The 13,682-nt window shown below is 41.0% G+C and overlaps 1 protein-coding gene across 1 annotated transcript in view; it reads right to left on the reverse strand.

The window, feature by feature from the left end:
* Positions 1–5,626, reverse strand: part of LOC135479603 (uncharacterized) — a 73,759-nt gene extending 68,133 nt beyond the window's left edge. The window contains exon 1 of the mRNA XM_064759491.1: positions 5,580–5,626. The gene's annotated coding sequence lies outside the window, so the exon portion shown is untranslated. The remainder of the gene's footprint in view (positions 1–5,579) is intronic.
* Between the last annotated feature and the right edge of the window lie 8,056 nt (positions 5,627–13,682).

A 13,682-nucleotide genomic window follows, 5' to 3' on the forward strand; every position in this document is an offset into this window, starting at 1 on the left:
CTAACTATAAATGCAAAATGAGCTAAACAGGTATAGACGTCATTTTAGAAAGTGGATTAAGCAACAGCATTATCGTTAATCGGGATTACACTTTCTGAATATAGCACAGATTCTAGTGCTGAAATTTGGCTGGGACCACTGCAGGTTTCGAACCAGCGACTTCAGAGTCAGGCACCAAATCACCAGCAATACATGTCAACCGTCTAGACTACTCGACCAACAGGCCTTCGACACACACACACACAAAAACGATAATACTGTTAAAATGAGCTAAAATTGACTTCCACATAAACAGTGTGCTCCTGACCGAAAAATCTCGAGACTCGTCGGCCTATAATGGTCTTGGCGACACTAAGCGGTCGCAGGACGAAAAGATGAAAGGAAAGTTGATATTTTCCACAATTGTTTAAGGTGGCAAATTGTCAAGACCTGAAATTACACCTTCCAGTTAGACATGATTCACATCACAGCTGACAAATGAAATGTGAGACTATGCTGACTTGGGAAAAAAAGAGCCCTGAATTCTGACATAATCCAAAACAGGGTTATACTTATTTGGGAGAGACATACAAGTTGAGCAGATATAAAGTCGGAGGGCTGTCTCCACATCGGCAGTTGGGTGTAACGTGTTGTAGTTTGTAAAGATAATGAGGATAATATCAGACAGATGTGTTTTGTGTAGCTCATCTTCCCTCAAGCCACCTGGGGCAGGTTCGACCAGGCCATTCAGTGGCCTCGGAGCCGGAGGGGGTGGGGGGAGCCCAGGGCACCACCACTTTTCAGCTGCTAGAGGCCCTGATATGCTTGTGGCTCTTCAGAGAACAGAGCTTGTTCATTCTTCTGGTTGCTATACTACATACTCGTCAAGATGTCATGATAACGTCTTGGGAAGCGGAATCGATTATTTCATGTGGGACAGGAGCATGAAGAGGAGCAGGTAATCAATCAGACGATAGATGAACACACTCTTGCCGAGTCCCTCGTAGCTTCATTCCGGGTGAGCGTTGTTCCCTGCCACACCTGACCGGCCTCTTGTCAGTGCCCTGAACAGGCTCGATTCTGGCTCTTACTGCTTCAGTAGCAGCTTACAGTCAGGAGGTTTGTCAGGTATACTTGGCGAAGGGCGATAAGTGAAAAATCGGTCCTGGGTTTCTCTCGGGCTCTGCCTGGTTTCCTCCCACCATAATGCTGGCCGCCGTCATGTAAGCGAATTACTGTTGAGTACGGCGTAAAACACCAATCAAATAAATAAATAGATAAGTAAGTACGCCTACGGCGTTTAATACCAAGGAAATAAATGAATAATTAAACAACTAAATAAATATTCGTACATTTATGAATATTACGAATTCATGTAAGAGCATGAGCAATTGTAAGGTACTGATTTCAGATCGCGTTAGTAGTTGGCCACAGTGAATAGGATTGATCATCTCAGTCAGCAGTCCAGTCAAGAGGAACTGATTCGTTTGAGACGATATTTACGATCAACGCCAAACTGACCTATTTATGGGTCACGTCAGTACCATAATCAACTGGCGATGGGGAAAAGAAGATCAACTGGGTGGCGGACGCACGACTTTGGCAGCTAACTTAATATGGATATGTATAAGAGACAACAGAAGAAATTGTCAGTATAATGAATTAGTGAAGAGGGTAAGAGGTTCATTTGGCCTTTCCGGATGAACTCATTGGCCATTGCATGTGTACACATACGTGCGTGCTCTAACGTTAACACCGTCTATACAAGTACTCAGGAAAGATGGCGGAGGGGTGTGTACTGTGCATATTTGTATGTCTTGTGCGTATTTGTATGTGTTGTACGTATTTGTATGTATTCTGCGTATTTGTGTGTCTTGTGCGTATGTGTATGTCTTGTGCGCATTTGTATGTATTCTGCGTATTTGTGTTCTGCCTCTTTGTATATATTGTGGGTATTTGTCTGTATTGTGCGTGTTGGCATGCATTGTACGTATTTGTCTGTATTCTGCGTATTTGAATGTGTTATGCGTCTTTGTATGTATGGTGTGTATTTTTATGTATTATGAGTATTTATATGCATTGTGCGTATTTGTTTGTCCTCTGCGCATGTGTGTGTATTGTGCGCATTTGTATGCATTGTGCGTATTTGTGTGTGTTGTGGGTATTTGTATGCCCTTTGCGTATGTGTATGTATTGTGTTTATGTGTATGTATTGTGCGTATTTGTATGTATTCTCGGTATTTCTATGTTTTGTGGGTATTTGTATGTTTTGTGCGTATTGGTGTGTACGTAGTTGATCACATTGTGCCGAGCAGAAAGGCTCATCTCGGCAACAACATGACAGATCAGACAACTATGCGTGCGCAGCGCTGTTCTCAATTCTAAATCTTACCAATCTTGGTCCACCACTAGAACTATCCCCTCTACATGTATAATTCACAGCCTTGAGCTCAGAGTTTTAAAGAAATCCCTTAAACTGGATCTGAGAATGCTACTTTTGATATCAGAAAAGAAGAAATAAACCCACATTGCTGGCTTCTTTGAAAGAGTAATTGTCAGACACCAATCATTTTGTGAATATTTTCTTTGCAACAATAAAATGACAGAGAGAGAATTGTGACTTGGTCCAGGAGTTGATTATAAATCTCGCGTTCTTCAATAACCTAAACACTCTGAAGATTTGCAGACATCCCAAAATGAATTATTCACCATGTGCTGCAGCAATGCAATGATGGCGTTAACAGTTATAATGATGGCTTTTGCTCCAATCAGAGCTATAGCGAGAAAACTAATCAGTAAATGAGAAACATTTATCATCGAGAAAACAGATTTCTTAATTTGTAAAACTGGCGATGCGGGTTTCACGCGTCAGCCATCCGAAAAACTCTTGACAGCCCTGCCATTTTGTCAGATTGATTTCTTAACAAAATTCTGGTCATACATGAATTTATCGCGACTGAATTCCTTCGCTACATGTATATAAATGTGGACTTGTGAAAAAGATATTTACTGTACAGTTCTATATGTTTGTGGCTCGTTAACTGTATTCAAAGCTGTTGCAAAACTACAGAACTCTCGATCTCTTTATAATCGTGACTGCCAGGAGTGGAATATTGTGTTCTCATACGTCTTGCTATGAAAATTCAGAGTGATATAAACATCTCGATAAATTTTAGTCGTACCATTTGCCGTGTATTGTTTCATTTGTTCTGGAACGCGTCATATATTCACTACAATGTATATCACGTCAAAATGACGTCAAATGTCCCTTTCCCAGCTCATCATGATGGCGTCTCATAAAAGACAGTACGGCGTTACAGCAGAAACTGATACGTTGTAACATTTGGAAACGTACGCCACAAGCTACTTTTGATATAACAATGCTCCTGGTCCTGCTTCACACTAGCGCCACTTCACGGGATTAAAAAATATCCCGCCTTCCCATTATGCAATCTAGACAACCGTGCCATATCTATGGAATTTCCATGTCTATTTCTGTTTGTGTGAGTGAGTGAATGCCCGGGGTTTAACGTCGTAAGGAACAATTTTCCAGTCATATGACGACGAAGGAAATCTTAGAGTGCATGTAATTAACCTTTCTGTTTTTTCCAAAACGATTTTGTGTAACACGTTTGTGTATGGCGATAACAGATGGAATCTACGTAAAAGGTACACAGATACACAGTTTATGGTACTGGGATAGATAAAAAGTGAAGAAGTATTTATATCTTAATTGTCCGGGTGACGTGAGCTCAATTCCGTGTGGAGTTAGTATACGATATAACATGAAAAGAATATAGGCCTATCCACGAGTTCGTGTCAGTATAATGTGACGTCCGGAATCTTCGATATGGCTATCTTGTGAAGTAAATCTTCGAAATTACCGATATTCGGAGCGATTTGTTACAAGAGGAAACTATCGTGATTTGACGGTCATTATGTTTAAAAGCAAGTTAAAATCCATGATCCCATGATCTGTCCGCCGTCGTATAAGTGAAATATTCTTGACTACGGCGTAAAACACAAATCAAACAAATAAATAAATAAATAAAACTCATGAAAAACTCCCTTATATTTTCAGCGATATTATGTTCGCTTTTACACATAGCTTTAATTACAGGGATTGTTTATTTATTTATTTGATTGGTGTTTTACACTATACTCAAGAATATTTCACTTAAACGACGGCGGCCAGCAGTATGGTGGGAGAAAACCCACGACCATCCGCAGATTGCTGGAAGTGCTTCCCACATACGACCGCCGGAGAATAAGCCAGCACGAACTAGGCTTGATCTCACAGCGACCGGATTGGTGAGAGGCCCCTGGGTCATTTCGCCGCGCCGGTACACCAACTGATAGGTCACGATAGGGCTTGTTTAATGAAGGGCCTAAGCAAAGTGTAATACTGATATAACGGAATATACAGCGTAATATTTTGTTACATTTAACTATAAATATGGTCATAATACTTCATCAGTCGGTTAATACGATCAGTAAACACACGTCCCTTATTGTCACGTGGTGGAAACGTCAGAGCGGTTTAGTCTTTTCTTTGTTGTATGTACGTATGCTTGGGGTTTTTACTTGTGCGTGTACATGTACTGTAACAGGGCGAATGTCTGCCAAAGTCATTCCGACAACGAAGTACAATGCCGAAGACACCAGACATGACCCCTTACCCCACATTATATGCCCATTGACAATGGACCAACCAGTTCTGCTTCCTTGCTCTAACCTCTCAGTGCTGAGCATCAAGTACCATAAAGTCTTTGGTATGACCCGACCCGGGTGTTCCGACTTCGAGGCGGACTCTCTAACCACTAGGCCACGGAAGCGGTCTTGTTTGCTGTGTTTGGCCAGAATAGGTCTGCCCTGATGCTGATCACACTGTCGCGTGGACAGTAGGGTTTGCCTTTTGCTTCCGTGTGAGCTTAATATTTATCTCAGTTTCACCCTCTACAGTCCCTTCACTCCCATTTTCCCGGGAGCTGGGTTCTAAGACCTCCGCACCCCATCCATCCACACCACCACCCCTTTCCCCAGTCCGTCGTTTATGGTATAGGATAGACTACATGTATAAATTTCCTATAGTTATCTCTTCAAAAATCGCTTAAATCAAGAGTGAGAAATTATTTCCTCAAATCATTTCCTGACCTGTTCTGGGAAACCTCACGGAATATTTGTCGCATGCTTCATACTTTCATTCCTGTGTCTTAAAGGGGCTGACAGCTAAGGGCTTAATTTGAGCCATTTGTATCACTGTTCCTGCATGTGTTCTCATTCATCGATATGGTGAATAAACAAAATATATAAACAATTCGCATGGTCGGTAAACTATATCTATCAGGTATGTCTTCTCATCCACTGTCGATTCAGGTCCAACCTGGTGTGTGAACCCTTACTTTACGCTAGCCACCATCACTGGGGCTGACAAAGTATAACCGTTCGTGAAATGACATGTGGCAAAGCTTAGTCTATAGAATATGCCCGGCGTTTCAACATAAAGCCGTGTGATGAAGTCCGCAATAAGCATTTTGTAGAAAAGCACAATATACATGGACGAAATCTTCTCCAACCCCTGAAAATCATCAGACACTTACCTTGTGCTCCCTTGGGAATCCTTCAGTCTTCATTTTGTCGTTAAAGTCTTCAGAAATGGTAAATAGGAGTTTCCGACTTGGATCACAGACGCCTGGTTTGTCACCAGCACTGGGCTTCAACTGCTCCTTGAGTCGACCAGCGGGCCTTTAAGAAGACACACGCCTGCTAAGGATTAATCCGCAGAGATGACCTTGTGTGAGTTGCTATGATCATGACTTTCCAGTGACAACCATCGTGCGAAGGAAACCCCATTCAACGTAGCAAAGTGACCATAACAAAATATAGCAGATGTTACAATGACCACATACAAAGTATTAAGACCTTGGAAGATGATTGTTTAAGAGTCATAAAGGCGAGAACCGATCACAGCGACTATGTAAGCTGAGCGCAAGCCACGGACTTTTGTGAAACGTCCCAGTAACCAAGGGAGGTAATACGATATAAGATGCTCGCTCTTTAGGCAGCCTAAACTGAGCAGAGGTTACTGGGCGCCTGTTACTTAAACACTCTTGAAAAATTATTAACTTTAATCGGCGCATTAAACTAGTTTAATGAAAAGCATACATTATCCTTCTGTCAGAAATGAATCGTTCACCAAGGATTCACAAACTGCATGAAGCCTAAATGAGTGTGGTGCCTCGCCTATTCTTTTCACATGTTTTTTTTTTCTTCAAAACCAAAATAATCAAGTGCACGTGAAAGATCAATGGAAACGGATTGTGAAATTAGATTTTAAAAGTATGCTTCAATTAATCCAACTGTTTTAAATAAAAAATGAGTTCTACACAATATATTGCCTTGGTGAGCTGTCCTGTCATATCCCAGGGCTTTTCCAGGTTCCATTGTCAACTTTACATTGGACTATTTCATGTATGCCCCAGGTGCTACAGTCAACTTTACATAGAACTATTTCATGTATGCCCCAGGTGCTACAGTCATCATCACATAGGACTATTTCATGTATGCCCCAGGTGCTATAGTCAACTTTACGTAGGACTATTTCATGTATGCCCCAGGTGCTATAGTCATCATTACATAGGAATATTTCATGTATGCCCCAGGTGCTATAGTCAACTTTACATAGGACTATTTCATGTATGCCCCAGGTGCTATAGTCATCATTACATAGGACTATTTCATATATGCCCCAGGTGCTATATTCATCATTACATAGGACTATTTCATGTATGCCCCAGGTGCTACAGTCAACTTTACACAGAACTATTTCATGTATGCCCCAGGTGCTACAGTCAACTTCACATAGGACTATTTCATGTATGCCCCAGGTGCTATAGTCAACTTTACATAGGACTATTTCATGTATGCCCCAGGTGCTATAGTCATCATTACATAGGACTATTTCATGTATGCCCCAGGTGCTATATTCATCATTACATAGGACTATTTCATGTATGCCCCAGGTGCTACAGTCAACTTTACACAGAACTATTTCATGTATGCCCCAGGTGCTACAGTCAACTTCACATAGGACTATTTCATGTATGCCCCAGGTGCTATAGTCTTCATTACATAGGAATATTTCATGTATGCCCCAGGTGCTATAGTCAACTTCACATAGGACTATTTTATGTATGCCCCAGGTGCTATATTCATCATTACATAGGACAATTTCATGTATGCCCCAGGTGCTATATTCATCATTACATAGGACTATTTCATATATGCCCCAGGTGCTATAGTCAACTTTACATAGGACTATTTCATGTATGCCCCAGGTGCTATATTCTTCATTACATAGGACTATTTTATGTATGCCCCAGGTGCTATATTCATCATTACATAGGACTATTTCATGTATGCCCCAGGTGCTATAGTCATCATTACATAGGACTATTTCATGTATGCCCCAGGTGCTATATTCATCATTACATAGGACTATTTCATGTATGCCCCAGGTGTTATAATCAACTTTACATAGGACTATTTCATGTATGCCCCAGGTGCTATAGTCATCATTACATAGGAATATTTCATGTATGCCCCAGGTGCTATAGTCATCATTACATAGGACTGTTTCATGTATGCCTCAGGTGCTATATTCATCATTACATAGGACTATTTAATGTATGCCCCAGGTGCTTTATTCATCATTACATAGGACTATTTCATGTATGCCCCAGGTGCTATATTCATCATTACATAGGACTATTTTAGGTATGCCCCAGGTGCCATAGTCAACTTTACATAGGACTATTTCATGTATGCCCCAGGTGCTATAGTCATCATTACATAGGACTATTTCATGTATGCCCCAGGTGCTATAATCAACTTTACATAGGACTATTTCATGTATGCCCCAGGTGCTATATTCATCATTACATAGAACTATTTGATATATGCGCCACTTGTTAGACTCCTCATTACATAGGAATATTTTATGTATGCGCAGGTGCTAGACTCCTCATTACGTACCACTATTTCATGTTTGCGCCAGGTGCTGGACTCCCCGTTACAGAGGACTGTTTGATGTATGCGGCATGTGCTAAACTCCCCATTGCACAAGACTATTTCATGTTTGCGTAAGGTGCTAAGACTCCTTATTACATAAGATTATTGTATGTACGCCCCAGGTACTAAGGAATATTTCATATATACTCCTAAGCTGGACTGTTTCTTACATATGACTATTTTGTGTATGCCCCAGGCGCTATAGTCATCATTACATAGGACTATTTTACATGTACATATTCCTATTTTAGTCATATGTAATGAATTTTATGCACTTGACGTACTATTTAATGTATCTGCCACGTGCTAGACTCTTCATTACATAGGATTATGTCATGTATGCACCAGGTGCTAGATTCCTTGCAAGGCTATTTTATTTAAGCGCCAGGTGCTAGAATCCTCATTCCATAAGACTATTTCATGTGTGCCAGGTGCTAGACTCTTCATTACACAGGACTATTTGATGTATGCGTCTCGTGCTAGAATCCGCATTACATTGAACTATTGTATGTATGCGCCAGGTGCCAGACTCCTCATTACACAGGGCTATTTGATATGTACGCCTCGTGCTAGAATTCTCATTACATTGAGCTATTGTATGTATGCGCCAGGTGCTAGACTCCTCATTACATAGGGCTATTTGGTGTATACGCCTCGTGCTAGAATTCTCATTACATTGAACTATGGTATGTATGCGCCAGGTGCTAGACCCATCATTACACAGGGCTATTTGGTGTATACGCCTCGTGCTAGAATTCTCATTACATTGAAGTATTGTATGTATGCGCCAGGTGCTAGACTCCTCATTACACAGGACTATTTGATGTATACGTCTCATGCTAGAATCCTCATTACATTGAACTATTGTATGTATGCGCCAGGTGCTAGACTCCTCATTACACAGGGCTATTTGGTGTATACGCCTCGTGCTAGAATTCTCATTACATTGAACTATTGTATGTATGCGCCAGGTGCTAGACTCCTCATTACACAGGACTATTTGATGTATACGTCTCATGCTAGAATCCTCATTACATTGAACTATTGTATGTATGCGCCAGGTGCTAAGACTCCTCATTATATAAGATTATTTTATGTCTATATGCCCAACATGTTAAACTAATATGGAACGTTTGGTAATACAATTCCTGAGAAATTTACCCCATGTTCCCTCTATTAAAGCTCAAAAAGATTTTCGTGTTACACATTGTAAGCCAATCAGTAAAATGAAATGGCAGTTCGGTTGTATAGTAGTCCTCCAAAGATCCATCTTTGCCAATAATGAGAAAAAAAAGTCCAAGCCATGGATGTCTAAATTATCTTAAATTCAACATTCATTCATTGTTGTATTGGGTGGAAGGTGATTAGAAAAAATGGAGAGATAAATGGCAGTGTTTTGTAGTTATAAGACGATAACTAACTACCTAATGGATTTTCAGAATAATTGAGATGAGGAAATCGGAACAAAAACAAGCCATCAATCTAAACACTTTACACAAAAACTTTGCAAAAATTGAAACGAGAATTTTAAGAAACATGGGATCTCTTGCTGATTATGTAGGCAAAAACTTGTCCAATGATCGTGGATATAGTTGCTATAAAGGTTTTGGTGCTGATCGCTCGACAGAGACAGATGGCCGAGAACTATCGATCCAGCGGAAAGCAGTTGGCGAAGGCCCGGGCACACCGGAATTGCAGTTTACTGTACTTTGTAGCCAGGGATATTGCTTGCTCTCCAGACACCTGCAGCTAACTCATCACCACTCTAAGATTGGTTTGAGCAGTAAGAAAGAAGGAGAGAAGAAGGGCCCCGGAAAGTCGTCCCACCAGCGAGGGAGATGGGAAATTCGAGACCAAAACGTCTTTTCCTGTAGGCTTAAACGGCACATTTTTCAAAGCAAACGAAGACGAAGGAGAACACTTAATCCGCTGACTTTGCCTTCCTCAAACTACTGTAAAAAAAATAATAAAGTTATCTACCGCAGCGTTTACATTAGAAATCTTGGTACCGGTTCTTCTCTGCACAATCATGTGAATTGGGCATCAGAGGAACGGGGGCTAGGCCAATAGTTCAAGTGATGGTCGAAAGGGTCAGTTAGCGGGATATAGACCAAGCAATGACAGACACGGTGTCAGTCAGTGGAATGGACAGCATAGACCAACCATAATGACTGACATTGTCAGCCATCAGCAAGAACGTCATAGACGAAGTATAACAGCCGAGACTGTGTCGGTCAGCACAATGTACGGTAAAGACCAATAATAACCGCAGAGATGGCGTCATTCACCGGAATGTACGGTATACCCCAACTATAATGACAGACACGGTGTCAGTCAATGGAATGGACGGCATAGACCAACCATAATGACTGACACTGTCAGCCATCAGCAAGAACGCCATAGACGAAGTATAACAGCCGAGACTGTGTCGGTCAGCACAATGTACGGTAAAGACCAGTAATAACTGCAGAGATGGTGTCAGTCGGTGGAATGGATGGTATAGACTAACTGTAATGACAGACATGACAGGAATGTACGGTATACCCCAACTATAATGACAGATACGGCGTCAGTCAATGGAAAGGACGGCATAGACCAACCATAATGACTGACACTGTCAGCCATCAGCAAGAACGCCATAGACGAAGTATAACAGCCGAGACTGTGTCGGTCAGCACAATGTACGGTAAAGACCAATAATAACCGCAGAGATGGCGTCATTCACCGGAATGTACGGTATACCCCAACTATAATGACAGACACGGTGTCAGTCAATGGAATGGACGGCATAGACCAACCATAATGACTGACACTGTCAGCCATCAGCAAGAGCGCCATAGACGAAGTATAACAGCCGAGACTGTGTCGGTCAGCACAATGTACGGTAAAGACCAGTAATAACTGCAGAGATGGTGTCAGTCGGTGGAATGGACAGTATAGACTAACTGTAATGACAGACATGACAGGAATGTACGGTATACCCCAACTATAATGACAGATACGGTGTCAGTCAATGGAATGGACGGCATAGACCAACCATAATGACTGACACTGTCAGCCATCAGCAAGAACGCCATAGACGAAGTATAACAGCCGAGACTGTGTCGGTCAGCACAATGTACGGTAAAGACCAGTAATAACTGGTCAGAGATGGTGTCAGTCGGTGGAATGGACAGTATACCCCAACTACAATGACAGATACGGTGTCAGTCAATGGAATGGACGGCATAGACCAAACATAATGACTGACACTGTCAGCCGTCAGCATGAAGGCCATAGAATAAGTATAACAGCCGAGACAGCCAACCCAACAATGTACGGTAAAGACCAGTAATAACTGCAGAGATGGTGTCAGTCGGTGGAATGGACAGTATAGACTAACTGTAATGACAGGAATGTATGGTATACCCCAACTATAATGACAGATACGGTGTCAGTCACCGGAATGGACGGTGTACATCAACTATAAAGACAGACATGATATCAGTCAGTGGAATGGACGGTATAGACTAACTGTAATGACAGACAGACCGTCAGACACCGGAATGGACGGGATAGACCAGAGGCTTGGTCCGAATGGAACATAATCCGCTGTGGAAGTGTGTTTGTAACTAGTGTACATGTATTTGACTGGTGCTTAGCGCTGTACTAAAAACATCTTTCACTTATCCCACTGTGGCAGTGTTTACGTGTAGAAGATACCGAATTGCCTAGTGTAAAATCCCATTACGTTACGTACCTGACAAACTTCTTGATTTCACACCCTGTCGACTGGACTCGAACACACGACTTCATCGGTCAAATGTCTGGCAGTCGAAGCAAGCCAACGCTGTAACCGTCAGTTGGAATTAATCTCAATTCCATTTATTAACCATTTTCTCATGACCTATACCTGAGAAAACTGGGCCTTTGATTTATTCATAGATTTGTGGATTTCCGTCTTATTCTTCGAAGATACATATACCACAGCGATAAAATCAGTATAAACTGGGACTAATATATCCGCTATATTAGTCCCACGTATAAATGACGTGCCCTAAAGCAATTATATACAGGCATACAAAACAACATTCCGAAATTCTCAGTTAAGTTGTGTTTATTTCATCTCTTCTCTGAAAAAGCAATACATTTACGGTAATTATAAAATGTAATCAATCAACTGTAGATACCCACAGTGGCGAAACCGATACTTCTCATATATTTCCTGGATTTGTGTTTTATCTCTACTGAAGAGCTCACTCAGAGGGCGACCCCCGGAGTTATTGCGGGTGAATAACGCACTGTGGATCCGCTGAATACTTACACAATCTCGCCCCGTACCTAACAAACTTCATACTCAACACTAAAGCCAAGTCGACAAAGTGATCAAAGACCACTCGTCTTCTGGGAAGATTCCTCAGAGAACTCGTGCAGCGAGAGATAAATGTCTGACGAAATTTGGTACACGGAAAATGAAACACAATACACACAGACACCAGTGGCATAATGATGCTAACAATACTTATAAAAGTATATTCAAGAAAGTATATCAGAAATTATCTGATACCGTAACGTACATGTGCGTTCATGTCTTGGCCCCGGGATCACGAAGCGATCTTCGTCATTAATTTTGCTAACTTCCTTTCTGTTATTTTATCTGCAATTTGTTGCACTGTAACTTATCCAGAATTTACGTTTTCAAGTGAAATTTTGAGCTTGTAATGTAAGAAACAACAATTTTAAGTTATATGAAATTTTGACATAAGGTCGCTTCGTGATCCCGGGGTCAGAAGTTATTAGGACAGTCGACAATTTCTCTTTAGTGAACCCCACCTAATGTGAGAGAAATACTGCCTGTCTGATATCAAGCGGAGAGTGACTGAGACAAGTGGTCGCATACCGAGGTCGTATCCGTTAGGCCTTATTAACCAATCAGCCGATTTGACCTTCCGTCAGACTCTGATGTCCCTAGTAGCCCAGTAGTTCCTACTTGTGGAATGTTTAATGTTGGGTGCGTGATCTATTTCAGTGAAAATATATAACGCTTTAGCAACTAACTATCATTAAATATGTTAACTGGGGATTCACTTTGTCGAGGAAGATGCGTTCTCTTGGCATTCCATGACATGACAATGAACGGTAGTCAAAAAATGATTTTATAAAAGTACTTCTGAAGCAACTCTAAGTTTAGTATAAGGAAACCGTAAGAAAAAACATTGCAGAGATGACTACTTTCTCTCATGGCTATGCCCAGTCCTTACAAAGCCATGTGACTAGCAGAATTGAAAGCCTGTCCCAAGTCACTTACAGCACTTGTGAGTGATAATGTTACCACCTATGGTATAAATAACGCACTTTAATATAGTTGTTTCAGGCAAATGTGGATTGTTCTTTCACTTCTAAATTCAAAGAAAAAGTCTTCAGACTGAATATGTACATGTTTGAATATTGGTGAGCATAGATACAAAAAATACTGAATACAATTACAGTAAACACACATGAAATAATACATAATAAAATGGCAGAGAGATATTTGGCATTGCAAACTTAAACGGCACTTTCATAATGGTATTTCAGTTTTACACAAATTATAAAATGAATAAAATAAAATAACCCAGAAAATAATAAATACAAGTAACAAAATAAATGACTGT

The sequence above is a fragment of the Liolophura sinensis genome, chromosome 12, assembly GCF_032854445.1.
Source record: "Liolophura sinensis isolate JHLJ2023 chromosome 12, CUHK_Ljap_v2, whole genome shotgun sequence".
In the NCBI taxonomy this organism is placed as follows: domain Eukaryota; kingdom Metazoa; phylum Mollusca; class Polyplacophora; order Chitonida; family Chitonidae; genus Liolophura; species Liolophura sinensis.